Consider the following 18659-nt stretch of genomic DNA (forward strand, 5'->3'; position numbering starts at 1 on the left):
CATTTCTTTTTTCTAAGTATTCAACAATGAACATATATTACTTTTTTGGATGAGTAGTGTTCATTTTGAAAATTTATTTTTGAATTTACATACAATAGAGTTCACTCTTTGGCATATATATATATATATATATATATATATATATATATATATATATATATATATATCCGAGTGTTGACAAATGCAGAGTCGTGGAACTGCTTCCACTATCGAGATATAGAACACTTCCATCACCCACACCCCTTCCTATAATTCCCTTGTGCTATTTCTTTGAGTTACACTTTTAAAATTGGTTCATTTGGATGGTTGACCTCATCTGTCTTGTTTTGATTGGTACCGCTTTTGGTTGCAAAGTATCATATTTTCTGGCCTTATCTTCCATCTGAGAATGTGTTGCCACCATAGTGAATGTGCTGCCATTCTCAGAGATGTGTAAAATGAAAGTTTGTAACCTGTGTTTCTTTGCTTAGCTAGGAGTGGGTAGGTACTTGATCTGTAAATATAAAATGAAATTCTAAGGGCAACTCCCACAAAGAACATTGGAGAAAAATTCTGACATTTCTGTTGGAACTTTGTCACAAGACAAAATTTAGCAATGAGGATTTGAGAAAGAAAACAAAGTGATATCTTTAATCCATTACTTTCTTATATTGGATCATGAAGAGAGCATAAGCAGCAATTCCAGCATGCAAGTAATTATGCTCACTGTTCCAGCTTTCTAGAAACCAGAGCTAGGTGTTGAGCCACTTAAAACGATCATTTAACTTTTCTGTATTCAAATATGCATCCATTTTATTTATTTTTTTTTTTTTTATGATAGAGAGAGAGAGAGGCAGAGACACAGGCAGAGGGAGAAGCAGGCTCCATGCACCGGGAGCCCGATGTGGGACTCGATCCTGGGTCTCCAGGATCGCGCCCTGGGCCAAAGGCAGGCGCTAAACTGCTGCGCCACCCAGGGATCCCTATGCATCCATTTTAATGTACCTATGTCTATAGCAGACGTTGTCATTTTACAAATACTAGCATATTGTATAGATTCATGTAACCATCACCACAATCAGGATACAGAATAATTCCATTGCTCTCCAAAACTGTCTCTTGCTATCCTTTTCTAGTCACCTTTCTTCCCACCCCTAACTCTGGTAGCTACATAACTGTTGTCATTACTATTGCTCTGTCTTTTCAAGATCTTAGAGTTGGGAATCCTCTGATACACAGCCTTCAAGACTCATCTTTCACTTGGCTTGTTCCTTTTATTGCTAAAGATTAGGCCATTGTGTGTATCAGTTTGTTTAATCCACTTATCCATTGAAAGGTGTTTCTAGTTTTTGGCAATTAGGAGTGCAGCTGCTATAAACATTTGTGTATAGGGCTTGTGTGAGTGTGTGTTTCATTCTTTTTTTGTTTTTTTATTTTTTTAATAATTTATTTTTTTATTGGTGTTCAATTTGCCAACATACAGAATAACACCCAGTGCTCATCCTGTCAAGTGCCCCCCTCAGTGCCCGTCACTCATTCACCCCCACCCCCCGCCCTCCTCCGCTTCCATCACCCCCCGTTCTTTCCCAGAGTTAGGAGTCTTCATGTTCTGTCTCCCTTTCTGATATTTCCTACCCATTTCTTCTCCCTTCCCTTCTATTCCCTTTCACTATTATTTATATTCCCCAAATGAATGAGACCATATAATGTTTGTCCTTCTCCGATTGACTTATTTCACTCAGCATAATACCCTCCAGTTCCATCCACCTTGAAGCAAATGGTGAGTATTTGTCGTTTCTAATGGCTGAGGAATATTCCATTGTATACATAGACCACATCTTCTTTATCCATTCATCTTTCGATGGACACCGAGGCTCCTTCCACAGTTTGGCTATTGTGGACACTGCTGCTATAAACATTGGGGTGCAGGTGTTCCGGCGTTTCATTGCATCTGTATCTTTGGGGTAAATCCCCAGCAGTGCAATTGCCTGGGTCCTAGGGCCGGTCTATTTTTAACTCTTTGAGGAACCTCCACACAGTTTTCCAGAGTGGCTGCACCAGTTCACATTCCCACCAACAGTGTAAGAGGGTTCCCTTTTCTCCGCATCCTCTCCAACATTTGTGGTTTCCTGCCTTGTTAATTTTCCCACTTCTCACTGGTGTGAGGTGGTATCTCATTGTGGTTTTGATTTGTATTTCCCTGATGGCAAGTGATGCAGAGCATTTTCTCATGTGCGTGTTGGCCATGTCCATGTCTTCCTCTGTGAGATTTCTGGTCATGTCTTTTGCCCATTTCATGATTGGATTGTTTCTTTGGTGTTAAGTTTAATAAGTTCTTTATAGATCTTGGAAACTAGCGCTTTATCTAATACGTCATTTGCAAATATCTTCTCCCATTGTGTAGGTTGTCTTTTAGTTTTGTTGACTGTATCCTTTGCTGTGCAAAAGCTTCTTATCTTGATGAAGTCCCAATAGTTCATTTTTGCTTTTGTTTCTTTTGCCTTCGTGGATGTATCTTGCAAGAAGTTACTGTGGACGAGTTCAAAAAGGGTGTTGCCTGTGTTCTCCTCTAGGATTTTGATGGAATCTTGTCTCACATTTAGATCTTTCATCCATTTTGAGTTTATCTTTGTGTATGGTGAAAGAGAGTGGTCTAGTTTCATTCTTCTGCATGTGGATGTCCAATTTTCCCAGCACCATTTATTGAAGAGACTGTCTTTCTTCCAGTGGATAGTCTTTCCTCCTTTATTGAATATTAGTTGACCATAAAGTTGAGGGTCCACTTCTGGGTTCTCTATTCTGTTCCATTGATCTATGTGTCTGTTTTTGTGCCAGTACCACACTGTCTTGATGACCACAGCTTTGTAGTACAACCTGAAATCTGGCATTGTGATGCCCCCAGCTATGGTTTTCTTTTTTAAAATTCCCCTGGCTATTCGGAGTCTTTTCTGATTCCACACAAATCTTAAAATAATTTGTTCTAACTCTCTGAAGAAAGTCCATGGTATTTTGATAGGGATTGCATTAAACGTGTAAATTGCCCTGGGTAACATTGACATTTTCACAATATTAATTCTGCCAATCCGGGATCCCTGGGTGGCGCAGCGGTTTGGCGCCTCCCTTTGGCCCAGGGCGCGATCCTGGAGACCCAGGATCGAGTCCCACGTCGGGCTCCCAGGGCATGGAGCCTGCTTCTCCCTCTGCCTGTGTCTCTGCCTCTCTCTCTCTCTGTGATGACTCTCTGTGATGACTATCATAAATAAATAAAAATTAAAAAAAATAAAAAACAAATTCTGCCAATCCATGAGCATGGAATATTTTTTCATCTCTTTGTGTCTTCCTCAATTTCTTTCAGAAGCGTTCTGTAGTTTTTAGGGTATAGATCCTTTACCTCTTTGGTTAGGTTTATTCCTAGGTATCTTATGCTTTTGGGTGCAATTGTAAATGGGATTGACTCCTTAATTTCTCTTTCTTCAGTCTCATTGTTAGTGTATAGAAATGCCGCTGACTTCTGGGCATTGATTTTGTATCCTGCCACACTGCCAAATTGCTGTATGAGTTCTAGCAATCTTGGGGTGGAGTCTTTTGGGTTTTCTATGTAGAGTATCATGTCATCGGCGAAGAGGGAGAGTTTGACTTCTTCTTTGCCAATTTGAATGCCTTTAATGTCTTTTTGTTGTCTGATTGCTGAGGCTAGGACTTCTAGTGCTATGTTGAATAGCAGTGGTGAGAGTGGATATCCCTGTCTTGTTCCTGATCTTAGGGGAAAGGTTCCCAGTGTGTGTTTCATTCTTCTAGCATAAATACCTAGGAGCAGACTTGCTGGCTAGTATGTTAAATGTATATTTACTCTTTAAAGACACCATCAAACTATTTTTCAGAGTGGTGCCATTTTTCATTCCCACAAACAGTGTATGAGAGTTCTACTTTCTGCATATCCTCACTAGCTCTTGGTATTGTTGGGATTTTTTATTTTAGCCATTCTAATAGGTGTGGGTGGTGTCTCATGGTTTTAATTTGTGTTTCCCTGATGGTTAGTGGTTTTACATTCATCCTTACATCTTTCATCCCATTCGTGTGTTTATTTTTTCAAAGATTTTATTTATTTGACAGAAAGAGAGAGAGCTTAAGCGGTAGGGAGCAGCAGAGGGAAAGGGAGAAGGAAACTCCCCACCAAGCGGGGAGCCAGTTGCTGGGCTTGATCCCAGGACCCTGGGACCTGGGATTATGATCCAAGCCAAAAGCAGATGCCCAACCAGCAGCCCCCATTCATGTGTTTATTTGCCATTCTTTTATCCTCTTAAGTGAAGTGTCCCAAGTTTTTCCCAATTTTTTATTTGGATTGTTTATTTCCTAACTGTTAAATTTTGAGTTTTTTATATATTTTAGATAGAGGTCTTTGTTGGATATGTAATTTGCAAATACTTCTCCCAGTCTCTAGCTTGTCTTCATTCTTTTAATTGTGCACAGAACAAAACTTTTAAATTTTGATGAAGTCCAGTATATCATTTTCCTCTTTTATAGATCATGCTTTTTGGTCTTATGTCTCTGAACTCATTTCACATCTAGATCTGTGATCTATTTTGAGTTAATTTCTTTATAAGATGATGCTTAGGACAAGGTTTTTGTTTTGTTTTCTTTAGACTATGTAAGTCCACTTGTTCCAGCACTGCTTACTGAAAAGACTGTTGTTTCTCCACATTTGTTTTTGTATTCTTTGTTTATTCCTTTGCTAACACCAGTCTTGATTACTATAGTTTCATAGAAAGTCTTATGTAGTGCAATTCCTCCATTTTATTTTTTTCAAAAATCTTTTAGCTCTTCTAGTACTTTGGCTTTCCATAAAATTTGAGTCGTTTTGCCCTGATCAACAAAAGTTCCTGCTGGGATTTTTACTAGAAATGTTAAGTCTGTATATTACTTTGGGGAGAATTGGCATCTTTATTATGTTGAGTCTTCCAATCGATGAACATGGTATGTATCTACATTATATAAATCTGAACTTTTTTTCTTTCCTTAGCATTTTGTAGTTTTTAGGATACAAATCCTATATATGCTTTGTTGGATTTATACCAAAGGAGTTCATTTTGGGGAAAGCATTTTTATTTTGTTTTCCTTTTTTTTAAGATTTTATTTATTCATGAGAGCACAGAGAGAGAGAGGCAAAGACCTAGACAGAGAGAGAAGCAGGCTCCCCACAGGGAGCCCGATGTGGGACTTGATCCCAGAACCCTGGGATCATGACCCGAACCAAAGGCAAACACTCAACCACTGAGCCACCCAGGTGCCCTTTGTTTTCCAATTGTATTTCTTAGTATATGAAAATACAATTATATAATTTTTTATTCTGATATTTCTGTAGTTCAAAGAATCATAGGTGACCTTTTGGTTCTCAAAAGAATACTGAGGGCCCATGAAAATGTTAAAAATAGCCTACATAAATACATAGTTAATATTCAGTCCTTAAAATTTATTGTATAAATCTGTAATTTTGACTCAAATATTTGGCTATATAATAGTGCTGAGTTTTTAAACAGAGCTTATAAATTGTAGTGTCACTAATGTGAAATTCATGTGTGTGCATGCATGTGTTTAAATTTCTAGAAGCATATTTACCATATGTCTAAAATCATGACTGGTGAAAAGTTCAGGTGATTTTTGTTTTTTATATTGCTTTTTGTTTTTTTGAAGGTTTCATAAGTGGTGTGTATTGTTTTTATTAGAACAATGAAGCTACTTAAAGGAGAAAAAAATGAAGCAATGAATTTTAATATACTCCTTATTAGTAAATGAGGATAGATAGTACAGACTCAAGTCCTATATGAGAATCAAGTACATGCATCTTAGAAATCTTAATGTTGCTGTAGCCATTTAAAAATTCTAAAATTATCAGGGCACCTGGATGGCGCATGAAATGATCATGACCATTTCAGCTCAGGTCATGATCTCAGAGTCTTGAGATTGGTTCCTGCGTTGGGCTCTGCACTCAGTGGGGAATCTGCTTAGGATTCTCTCTCCCTTTGCCCCTCTCCCCCGCCTCAAATAAATAAGTAAATGTTTTTTAAAAATTTAAAATTTTTCTATTAAAGCCACAACAGAACCTTCTGAGAATGCTGTTTGGAATTTTTCTTCACATCATTTTTCTTTTTTAAAAAAAAGATTTTATTTATTTTTATGTAATCTCTACAACCAACATGGGGCTCAGACTTACAACTCTAAGATCAAAAATCGAATGCTCCTCCAACTAAGCCAGCCAGGCAATTCCACTTCTTTATTATATACTTGTCTCTGTATTAGGCAAGGACAGTGGATTTCAGCCTTGATTGCTCATTAGAATCACCTGAGTATAGTTTTAAAAAGAGTACCTGATGGTTTAGCCTACTCTGGCACATTAGGTTAGAATTTCTGAGGGTGCACAAGGACATTGGTGCTTTTAGAAATTCCCCCATGCGATTACTAAACTCTTCAAAAAACACATATTGGTTAATTCTAATGTAACGTAATAACAACCATGAAGTATTTTAAGTGTGACTTGTATAAACTAAATGATTCTTATGACATGTATGATTTCTATACATAGTTTATATGTGAAGATGTGAATATAAGAAAATAACTACATGCTTTCACACCTATATCAAGTTAAATATGTTCTTATAAATGAGAAGGGAGTTAGATTTCTAAAACAAAGTAAGTTCTAATGTGATCCCCAAATAATTCTATTAAAGCAAAAAAAAAACACCATAGCATCTTTAATATTTCCACATTTTTCATGAGAATTTACCATCCTTGTTAAGTCTTCGGGTATATTGCTGACACTTGACAAATGGTAGGTAATTAGCATTGCTCAACCTTATCTCTTCTCTGTTGTGGATATGATTGTATAAACCTAGGCTTAGGAGTATTTGTGTATAGAAATGTCACCTTCCCTGTATCTCTTCTAGGAGATCTTCCATATAATGATTTCATGACATCATCTGATCCTGTATATGCTGAGGAGTTATGCTCTTGATAACAATTGAAAATGGATCTGTGATATGCAGTCCTGTCACCACCCTCCCAGTCGTGACTGTGACTCACCATAGTCTCTTTTTGAATAGCTCCCAACTTGCCATCATCTGTAGGAGGTGGATAGTTTTTCCCAGGCCTAGCACTTCATGAGCAGGACCCAAAAATCAAAATAGGACAGAGATGTTAGTTAAAGGATACCGTCTGGTTACATAGGGTGAACAAGCATAGAGATCTCATGTAAGGCATATTGCAGTAGTTAATAATACCATGTCAGAAACTGGAAATTTCCTAAGTAGATTTCGGATGTTCTCATCACACACACACAAAAAGGTAACTATATGAGAAGATGTGTTAATTAGCTTGACTATAGTCATCATTTCACTATGTATATCAAATCATGCTGTACACCTTAGATATATGCAATTTTTATTTCAAAAATTAAATTACAGTAAGATAAATGGGACAGTCCCTAGGCTACATTTGCTAGTGCTCCTTGTAGGACCGGATAACAGAGGTAGGATTAAAATGAGAGTATTTCATTACTTAAATATACATTGTACATGACCCAATGCTTTGCAGTTTTCAGAGCACTTTCATAGCCTTTGTTGATTTGTGTCTCATGGTAATCTTGTGAGTTACACAGAGGGATGTCCTCCAGTACGTCCCAACTCATGCTAAGAGAAGCCTGCAGGTTGCCCATGTTGGCTGACATGGTGTTGTGTGTTGCCTATTCCTCCATTCCCACTACTCAAATTCAGTTCTTAGTTATTTTGTACTTAGCTTTCTAATTGATCTTCCTGTTTTGGCCCCATTGCCTTTTTAGTCCATTCTTCACAGTGTTTCCAGGATTACCTTTCCAGAAGAGGGTTGGTAACGTCACCATTCAACTTAACCCTCAGTGGATTCTCATTTCTTACAGATGAAAACCAAATTCTTTAGTGTTGGATTAGTTCCCAGGCTAGCCTTTGCCCCCTCATCTCCATTCTCACTGTCTCCCACAGGCCCTCCACCCTCCTTGCAGGACGACTTCGTGTTCCCCAAAGATCCCACATGCTTTCCTCCCTCCCTGCCTTCACTCTTGCTATCTCCTCTGCCTGGGAACATACCCTACCACTCATACTGGCCCACTTCATGAAATTCTCTTTATACCTTCAGTGGCATGGTCTCTGTGCCAGCCGCTACCTGGGAAGGACAGCTTCCTCCCTCCGGTGGGCTCTGTAACCCTTTGTGCACCCCTACTGCCAAGTTATGCAGCTCTCTTCCTCACAGACCGGGAGCTCCTTGTGAACTCCCAACTGTGCTGTGTAGGGCTGTGTTTTGCTTCACGTCCCCAAAGCAGAGCACAGTGCCAGGGACATGGCAGACACAGGACTTGATGATTTGAACAAAGGAGGGACGTTGGGAAACTCCAGAAAGACTGTGGGTACAGTGTTTAATGTTTAATGTAGTAGCGAATTCTGACTTTTTATTAATAATGACTGTGCTTAATGGATGGTATTTTTTGGAACGTCGTCTTGAATCTCTCACTATTTACATTTTAAGCACCTTAGTAATCTCCCAAAGTTAAAGTCACTCTTGCATTACACACACACATGCACACAGACACACCATATTTTCACCTTAAAAATGTCCTGGCATCTTGAACCAAAAGTATGGTGTTGATCTTTCCTGTTCTCTGATAGTACCCTTCCTGCCCCTGCCCCCCCACCCCCACTCCTGCCAGACCATGACCAGGAAATGGGCTTAGCAGCATAACTGGTTTTCAAACTCCTGTTTGCATAGCTTCTCTTAACAACTGGGTGCTCATGTCTTTTTCCTTTTAACAGCAGAACTTAATATCCAGATGTACTTTTTTGAGAAGCCCCTAGCACTGCGTGTATGTATACTTGTGCTTTTGTGTGCTCTTTTCCTACCTCTAGCATACACATACTCTTGAAGAAGAGTAATGGGTTCTAGGTGGCTTTTGCTTCCTGTTAGAGAATTGTTGTGTTTATTGATCATTGTGTGTTCAGTGGTGCTTGCGATGTACGTGTTAGGGAAAATCAGTAGGGAAGTGACTGATGATAGAATGTGAAATCTAAACTTCTGTAGGGGGCCTCAAAAAGCTCATCATATTCAAGTTTAACAGATGACTTTAATTTGTGATACAGAATTAAATATTTTTGGACAGTAGTTAATGCCATGTCTCCTTTCCATTCTGAAGTTGGTGGTAAAAGCAACTCTGTAGGAATAAACTAGAGCAAGGAAATGGACATGAGTTTAGATGACATTTTTTGTCAGATCATAACTAATAATTGATAGAACAGCTATACTTTTGTACTATTCCATCCTCCCCCTTTCCTTTTTTTTTTAAACAGATACAGTGAAATGCAATTGGCACTACTTGGAACAGTGCAAAAGACAAGCAACCCAACAGATAATAAACCCAAAAGAAAAGGGAATCCACCCAAAGGCACACACTGGGTAGTAGCTTTGTATGAGTACCATCAGACTCCTAGGGCAGTAGTCCCCTCCATTTTAAGATCATATGGAAGTACTCTCCCTGCCCATTATTTCTGTTGAAGCAGAGAGGTAAATAGCTTTTGTGTTAGGCTTTCAATTCAAAGTTGTTTTATCATATTAAACTACAAGGACCAGGTCTTCTTGATATGAGACCCCTGGGGCACCTCTTGCAATGCCATGGACTCAGCAGGCACTCAGCTTTATGTGAAGTCACACATACTAGTAGCATATGCATTCCCATTTCTATGTTGATAAATATATGGATTGTAAGAACAACTCATTTTCTAAACGAATGCTTTACCTGGTTCTTTGGTGATCTTTCAGGTGGTTTCAGGCCATCATTACAGAAGTTAATGGTTGACATCCATCACGTTGTTGTTTTTATAGGAAGAAAACTTGGACTGTAGGGAAGAAACAAAGTAGGTTTTGGTAATGTTACAGGAAGCAGATGCATGTTTTGGAAGTTTGGGGAATCTCTTTGTTGAATTGATAAGTAAGGTTCTTATAATGTCTAATTGTTGCCTATCCAGAGAATCTCCTTCAAGCCACATTATGCACTGCACAAATGATAGCATAATGTTTGTGAAAACAGATTCCAAGCAATCCTTATTTCTTTTTCAGCTGTGGAGCTAAATGTCCATAACAAAGATTATATAAAATATATAGTTACATCTTTATTTTCTTAAGGTTTGATTTATGATGTAAGAGGTTTTAAAAATCTGATAATGCTTGGTTACACACACACTTTTTAAAAAAGTCAGGAATCATTCCTTTTCTTCTATGGTAGACAATCAAAATAAGCAGTTTGAAGAGATGGATTTAAGACAGCAAAATTGTTGTATCTTCAGCTGTGTAAAAGAAGTACCGTACCTTGGACCAGAAAACGTGTATTAGCGATGGTTCGGTTAGTGACTGCAAAAGCAAAACAAAATACCGTAGTGTAAAATACAGTTCCACATGACAGCATGTTTGGCTAGTGCTGGCTATCAAGATTGAGGGAGCAGGTAACACTAAAACGTGTTATGCTTCTTTGCATGAAAATACATTAATAAATCCTACGGTGCTTTGTTTCTCATTGATTGCTAGTAGGGAGAGAGTTGATCTTTTTTTAAACAGTAGGAGTGGAGTGTTCATCATACACCTGTCCCCCCAAAAGTTGCTTATTTCTCATCTTCAGAACTTCCACTGCATATAGTGGAATAAAGCTGCATTATTGTTTGTTTTGGATGTACAAGTTGATTAGCACATTGCTTTTTAATGTGAAATTATAGCATAATGAGTTAAATGATAAACTTACTTGCACAGGGATATTTTCTTTCCTCTGTTAGGGTTAATCTTTAAACAGTCTCTATGTTCAGAAAAAAGATACCGTTAAAGACCCCAGATTGCAAAAGCAGTGCCACTTCTTCTGAGAGCTTTGGGGCAATCCTCTGATGTGTAATTGCTTTTACATCAGTCACAAGAGAGAGACAAGAATGCGCTTTCCTTGAACTTAACAGTTTGGGCAATTTTCTATAATCCAGTAAATACAAATTGTAGCTTGATTATTCATCTACGTCTGTCAAGCAAATTTTAATGGATGAATGAATGAGTCAAATCTATGCATGGAAATATACAAATGTGCAAAATATGGGTCTAATTACCAGGCTGCTGAATTTACACAAGGTCAGGTAAACAAGGCACCAGTGTAATGATTATTAATTGTTAATAATGCCTTTGGGAAAACATTCACATTTTCCTTCTGAATACCTAACAGTTTGCCTCTCTAATCATTTTCAACTCTGAAAATTTTAGCTGGTCTAAAAACACAAAAATATTTTTGCCCTATTTTTATCCTTTCCCTATAATTGCTTTCTAATTCTTTTAGAATAACAAGTAAAATATAATACGTTTTTCAGGACCCTGTGGAAAGTCACAGTTGAATTTGATGTTGAGAAAATTAAGGTGGGGGGTAGCCCACACAGCAGAATGAAATAGCAGTCTTTCTTTTGTCTTCATTGAAGGGATGAGCATGCTCCCCCACTCATCCTCCACCCTCTTCTCAAACATAATCGACATTCTAAAACACAAAACCAAGGTGGTAATAAAGGAAAGGAAATCAAAGCAGGCTTTTTTCCCCTCTATTTACCATAGTAAGTCAACATTTGACTCTGTCTTGATATTCTATAAAATGAGTGTTGGAAAAAGAATAATATCAATGAGTAGTTTCCCATCGAAATGCCCAAGGGCCGAAATAATTGAGGGAGTACTTGCCGAGGTTTTTCTTAGTTCAGTAACTCTTGATCACTGTGCAGTTTTGTAGCTGTGCTATCATTAAGGACTCTCCATGTCTGGAAGGACACCCCCCTCTTCTAGCTTTAATCCAAAAGTCATAAATTGTAGAACTAACATGTCGTCTGCGGGTCACCCAGGCGAAAACACTGCATCTTGAAAGATCTATCTTTCTGCCACTGTGCTTTGAAAATCTTTTGAATATTTTGCATTAATGGGACTGCTGCAATGTCTTGCTGGGCTGTCTTCTCATCCTCGCGAGCTCGACATTCAGAAGTTTTTCCCCATGGGTGATCTAAACATTCTTCTCTCTGTTCTAGGCCTCACTGCCTGCTACACACTGGTGGTGTACATTCAATGAATTCAAGCACCTTCCTCCGTGTTTTCTTTTGAGTATTTGTAAATAGCACTCCTCTCTCTCTCTTATTTCTTTAAGCTTTGTACTTGATAACTCATCATTTCTTTAGAATTTTCAGCTTTCATATGTGTTTTTTCTGGAACTCTGTATGTTTTAATCGTGGTTGCCTTCTGTGGATTAGGTAATACTGCCTATAAGCCAAATTGATTTGGACCTTTTTTTTTTTTTTTAACTTTAGTGGTCTCCTCTTCTATGGTCTACTCTAGAATATAATAGACATGCTTTATATATACTCATGGGTGCTGCCGTGGTTTAATTAAGTCTATGTAAAATTATGGCCCAACTTTTTATTCTGGCATTTGAGACATAATATAATCCAGCCTTCACTCCCCACATGCTCTTCCATTCCTTGACACTGTCCAAATCATTATTCCTCCAGACAGACCCTCTTGTTTCTTCACAACTGCCCTGATTGTCCTTGGCCACTTGCTATCTGTCTCCTCAACCTTCAAGACCCAAGTCCATCTCAGTTGTGAGAAGCCTTTTGTTGATGTTACAACTGTGGAAGGTTTGTTTTCTCTTTGAATTCCTAGAGAACTTCAAATGTATAACTTTTCTCCCACAATTTCTTTAATACAGTCTCTTATAGTTATTTGATAAATAACTTTGTTCCCTCTGTGGTTGTAGACTTCCAGAAAGCAGAAGAAAGAAGAAAGGCTAGTAGTTTTTAAGCTGTCAGACACTTTGCTAAACATTTTTTTTTGCATACATGGTATCATTTAATTCTTGTAGCAACCATAAGTTGGTGATATTTTTTCCATCTTTACAGATGAAAGTGAATCTTTTTTTAAAAAAGATTTTATTTAATTATTAATGAGAGACACAGGGCGGGGGGGCAGAGACACAGGCAGAGGGAGAAGCAGGCTCCAGGGAGCCCGACGCGGGACCCAATCCTGGGTCTCCAGGATCCACACCCTGGGCCGAAGGCGCTAAACCACTGAGCACCCGGGGCTGCCCGTGAAACTGAATCTTGTAGTAAGAAACTTAGCCAATATTAGAAGGACAACACACTAGAGAGTTGGGATTTAAAATTGGGCCTCTCGGGCAGCCCGGGTGGCTCAGCGGTTTAGTACCGCCTTCAGCCCAGGGCCTGATCCTAGAGACCCAGGATCGAGTCCCACATCAGGCTCCCTGCATGGAACCTGCTTCTCCCTCTGCCTGTGTCTCTGCCTCTCTATCTCTCTGTGTCTCTCATGAATAAATAAATAAAACCTTTAAAAAAACAAATAAATAAAATTGGGCCTCTCTTGGGACACCTGGGTGGCTCAGCAGTTGAGCATCTGCCTTCGGCTCAGGGCATGATCCTGGAGTCCCCAGATCGAGTCCGGCATCAGGCTCCCTACCTTGAGCCTGCTTCTCCTCCCTCTGCCTGTGCCTCTGACTCCTTCTCTGTGTCTCTCATGAATAAATGAAATCTTTAAAAAAACGAAAGAAAGGAAGGAAGGAAGGAGGGAAGGAAGGAAGGAAAGAAAGAAAGAAAGAAAGAAAGAAAGAAAGAAAGAAAGAAAGAAAAGAAAAGAAAAGAAAGAAAGACTTCTAGTTTAAAAAAAAATAAAATTGGGCTTCTCTGATTCAAACTCCACACACCCTTTTCAGGAAGATTCTTTCATTTAAGAGTGACACTTTGCATCCCACTCTATCAAGTTACTAGAAACTTCGGAGAACAAAATAGGTGTTCAGTAAATGATTGAATTTATCACTGTGGAAGTCTTAATTGCCTCAGTTGTATCTCTTTTACCCATCTGCTAATGTTAATGTGAATTAGCAATAAAATAGCCAGAGCCTTAGTAAGGAGCCTCTATATTCTCAGGAATGGCTGATACATGAAAGGTTGACAGTTGTACTCCCACATAAGACTGTTGACTTGAGACAAATTCTTTTTTTTTGTTTGTCTGTTTTTAAGCTTTTCTCTTGTTGATCCCAACATTCATTGGTATTGTTAAATGTCACTCTTCTCATTTACTATTTGCATTTATTTTCAGAAAGTAAATCTCATTGTAGTAGCATGAATAATTTATGCTTCTGTCAAGGAACTATTAAAACACCAGAGGTTGAAAAATATGCACATCCTAAAATTTGTGTAAAAAAATAAGGAATATTTTCGCCTCTCCCTTCTTCCCCTTCACTCCCCGCCACAGTGTTTACCCCAGTAGTAAACCCAGGCGCTTACAAAAAAGCCATGGGCTCACTGACTTCACCTTAAGACTCTTTGCAGAGTTGTAATTATGTTTACAGATAAGAAAACTTACCATTTTATCTTTAATAGAAAATAGACTTTTGTACTTTTGGGTGGCTGTTTACCTTTGTATTTAAAGCAGGAAATTTTTTATGAGGTATATTTATTATTGAAGAATTAGTAGTTATGAGGATCAGGAAGGAAGATTGCTCAACCTCAAAATGAGCAGAATTTCAATTTCATGAACACAGGCAATGTGACTTAGCTTTGGGGTGACAAAAATATCTGTTTTAGGTTTCTGCGGTTTCTTCTTATCAACTTCTGTGCATATTGATAAGTTCAGCCTATTTTGCAAACAGTTACTAATACCATAATGCATTTTCCCATATCTTCCACCTGAATTTTTTACTATTATTGATTGAGGATTCAATTGAGAAATGTGTTTAGAACCCTGCTTTCTGTGGTAATCACAGAAGTCAGTGGGAAGACAAGAAAATTGTATTGAAAGAAATTGTGTGCGTGTGTTTTGTGTTTCAGCATAGATTATCTCTGCCAAAATAATAGCTGTCATTTTGTTCTTGTTATATTAGTGGCCTGTAGCTTACCACTACTCCTTTTGCCTTACTTTTGCTTCTGACCACTGGCTATTATCCTTAGTAAGAAGACCTTTTTAATTGAATGTCCAAATTTGAATGATTCTTGTCCTAATACCATCATGATTTTTATTTATTTCAAATTAGAGAGCCCTAAGTTGCAACCTTTCACTTCAGCACGAGAGCCCTTTAACATTCAGGTACTTTGAAACTTCACTTCTGTTTAGAATTTCATATCATGCCCATCATGGGGGGAAAAGATGGAAAATGTATACGCTGAGCCTATAGGACTTCCTGCAGTGCTTATTAATCCTTTATGGATCATTTGAAATGTTTCTAGTTTATTTAAGCTTTGCTGCTTGTATCAGATTGTTCCTACGAAAAAAGAAAAAGTGATCATGCTTTGAATTTTTAAAAATGATCTCACTTTCAAGCAAAAGCACTTTTATGCTCCATTAAAGTTGAATTTGCCAAACTCTTACATCGCATTAACACAAGCTTTACTGGATAGATAAACGTGTTGTTCAAAGACTGACTTGAACTTTACCAAACTGCATATTAAGATTTTTTATCTTTATACTTATTTCTTAAATTATTTTAAAATAGACTAGTAAAATAGACTAGATTTGCCCAAATGTACTACTTTAATGACGAAATAATTATTTCATTTGTTTTAAAATATTATTATTGATTGGAAGCTGATTGCCTATGAGGCTAAAAGAAACAAAAAACATTTTGAGCTGTTAATTTCACATTTGTTCATATTTGTTTTATATAGTATCAGTATCTCAAACTGTTTTGATTTTCTTGAAACTTGTGTAAGTAATTTAACCATTTTGGCATTTCTAATTTTTACCCAATTATATCATGTATTCAGTATTTTCTTGGAGATCTTAGTAGGTTAACCAGTAAAAGGATTCATCCCCCCCCCCCCCCCCGTTTGCAGTTTGGTGTGTTTTTAAAAATATTCATAGGACATCATTCAGTTTTCAGTGAGTTAGGGTGTTACACTCTTTGTTTTTATTTCATGAAGTTTTTAGCTTGGAGATAATCTTCGAATCTGTATTCTTTAACCTAAAATTACTTAGTAAATTCTAGTCTCATTTGTACCATGCTTCCTGGCTCCCTAATGCTGTTACAAGTACTTGGTCTTTCCTTAGCATCCCTTTGGCCTTGAGGTTTTAATTTAATGTGATTGTTCTTCAGAAAGAATGTAAGTTAGTTTCCTACTTGAAATGACTTTCTGCATTTTTAAAAATAAAGTATGAGGTTTTATTTTATCTAAAAGTATATATCTATACTCTTTTAAAGCAGTAATTTACATTAACATTTATAGTGATCTTGAAAATATATATATATATCTTAAAAATATATATATATTTTTAATGGTAATGAAAATACAATTTAATGTTAAACTAAATCTTTTTCAGCTCTCATAGGTTCCACTTTTTTAGCTGTTGAGTCACTGAGGTTCTTAGTAAGAAGGAAAATGCTTTTTCAGAGAACTACATTTTTAAGGCAAACAACAGATTATACACATGGAGGGAAAAGAGACGCTCTTATATGCCTTGTGGAGGGAAAAATCCAACCAGTTATATGAAATATTTAGCAACTTATTTTATTGTTACAACTCACCATTTCTGAGAGATCAATGGTACTTTATTAGTAAGAAACTATAAGGGCACCGGAGTAGCACAGTCAGTTGAGCATCTAACTCTTAGTTTCAGCTCAGGTTGTGATCTCAGGGTTGTAAGTTTGAGCCCCGCATCAGGCTTCTCACACAGCTTGGAGTCTGCTTAAGATTCTCTCTCCCTCTCCCTCTGCCCCTCCCGCTCATGCTCTCTCTCTCAAATAAATAAATCTTTAAAAAAAATATTAACCTTGGCTTCTAATGTAAAAATCTGCACTGAATTCATTTTTCATTAATTCACTTTATTCTTGTCTCCTAGTGTTCCCATGACCTTTCAAAAATATGTAGTTCATATTTTGTACTTTTATAAAAGCTGCCCCTTAGGTTGCATTGAATAACACACAGTTGAATTATGAACATAATGGCAGTTCTTTGTGGCATTTCCAGTCCAGGCTTACTTTTAGTCTGCTAAATTCATAAGTGAAGTGCTTTTTAATTTTTTCCATGTTAGGGAAAAGGTTAAATAATGCTGGGCTTGCTTCTCTTTGTAAGCAAACAGGGAGAGTCATTTTGGTTGTTTAGTGGAAGGTTGTGTTCTCATGTTTTCATTCCTCTGTCATCATAGAGGATGTTTTGGATTGTATTGGAGCTTTCAGATCAGGCTTACATATTTCTAACATATTTTGTAAACTGCTCGTTATACAATGGAATTTAAAATCACCTGGGGCTAAAAATATGAGATGTGGGAGCACCTGGGTGGCTCAGTCAGTTAAGTGTCTGACTCTTGATTTCAGCTTAGATCATGATCTCATGGTTATATGGAGCCCTGTATCAGGCTCTGTGCTGGGTGTGGAGCTTGCTTAAGATTCTCACTCTCCCTCTGCCCCTCCAATCCCCCTCATTCTCTTAAAAAAAATTGAGACATGGCATTACTTCCCGAATTCATATACTTTGAGAAGCCTCAAGAGAAGAGATGAGAGAATAATGGTGTTTTTGAATTCTCTGATGAGTCTGATTTCCAGAAGAAAAGCCTGGTTCCCCACAAGAAAGTGGATGATGGAATTTTAACTTCAAGCATAATGTCTCAAAAAATGTAATTTTACTTGGTGTTTATCTTTCATCAACCAAGAGAACATACTTTTGGTTATCTTTTCAGTGTTTAAGTGATACCATCACCATTGAGTCATCCACTATAAAAGGACAGAGAAGGTACCCTGTTTTCCACTTTTCAAATCAAGTGGATCCCATCATAATTCCTAAGTAATCCATCACTAGGCTATGGCTTCACAGCATGCTGATGAAATATTTTAAATATCCCTTCAGGAAGAAAAGCCCACAAATACTGGGCTGTATATTTGGGAAATAAGGCCTGAATGTGTGTTTATGGAAATTGCACTTGTTCACAATTCTTTATAGTTTTAAGGCAGTTAAAGACACTGGGCTCACACAATGCTTAGAGGAACATCCCACAGAAGAGACAGGGTACGTGTTACTTGCAGTATCCTGAGGTGAGCACACCCAAAGGCTCCTAGGGAAGGAGGGCCTGCCCAAGGTACATTGCTCCTGAAGCAGTGAGGTAAGAGGAGAGCACTGAGCTGGCTCCTGCCTTTCTGTTTTGCCACAGGGATTTATTGCCTCCTGCAAGGGAAAGGGTTTGGGACTCTCACAAGCATCCTAGGCTGCGGGAAGCTGGAGTGTTCAGCTATCTAAACTAATCTTGATACCACAGAGTTTAATTCTATCAGTTTAAAGTGGAAAAAACCATTTCTTCAGTTCCTTAAGTGCATCAGACCCCACTCTAGGCCATAGGGGTTCAGAGCTAAGTGATAGGATCCCAGCCCTGCAGGGGCTGAGGGACTGGCCTATGGTTGCCCTTCTGTTTCCCTTTCTTCTTCCTCTTCTCTTCTTTCCTCTGTCCTCAAAATATACTTAATATTAACACATGTGAACCTTTGGCCCCTAAAGTCATGTTCATTCTCTTGCATTCCAGATCTTCCTGATAAAAATACTCATTCCCCAAGAGATAGAATTGAAACTATGTTTAAATATAGGTTCTGCATGTTGTTTGCCTGTACAAAGTGT

At 37.9% G+C, this 18659-nt stretch overlaps 1 protein-coding gene across 3 annotated transcripts in view; it reads left to right on the forward strand.

The window, feature by feature from the left end:
* POLA1 (DNA polymerase alpha 1, catalytic subunit) overlaps positions 1–18659 on the forward strand; it is a 310773-nt gene that overhangs the window by 156624 nt on the left and 135490 nt on the right. Inside the window, exon 35 of one of the 3 annotated variants that reach the window (XR_011998276.1) lies at positions 12558–12686. The exons of the other annotated variants lie outside the window; for them this stretch is intronic. The gene's annotated coding sequence lies outside the window, so the exon portion shown is untranslated. The remainder of the gene's footprint in view (positions 1–12557; positions 12687–18659) is intronic. 3 annotated transcript variants of the gene reach the window in all.

This window comes from Vulpes vulpes, chromosome X (assembly GCF_048418805.1).
Source record: "Vulpes vulpes isolate BD-2025 chromosome X, VulVul3, whole genome shotgun sequence".
Taxonomy (NCBI): domain Eukaryota; kingdom Metazoa; phylum Chordata; class Mammalia; order Carnivora; family Canidae; genus Vulpes; species Vulpes vulpes.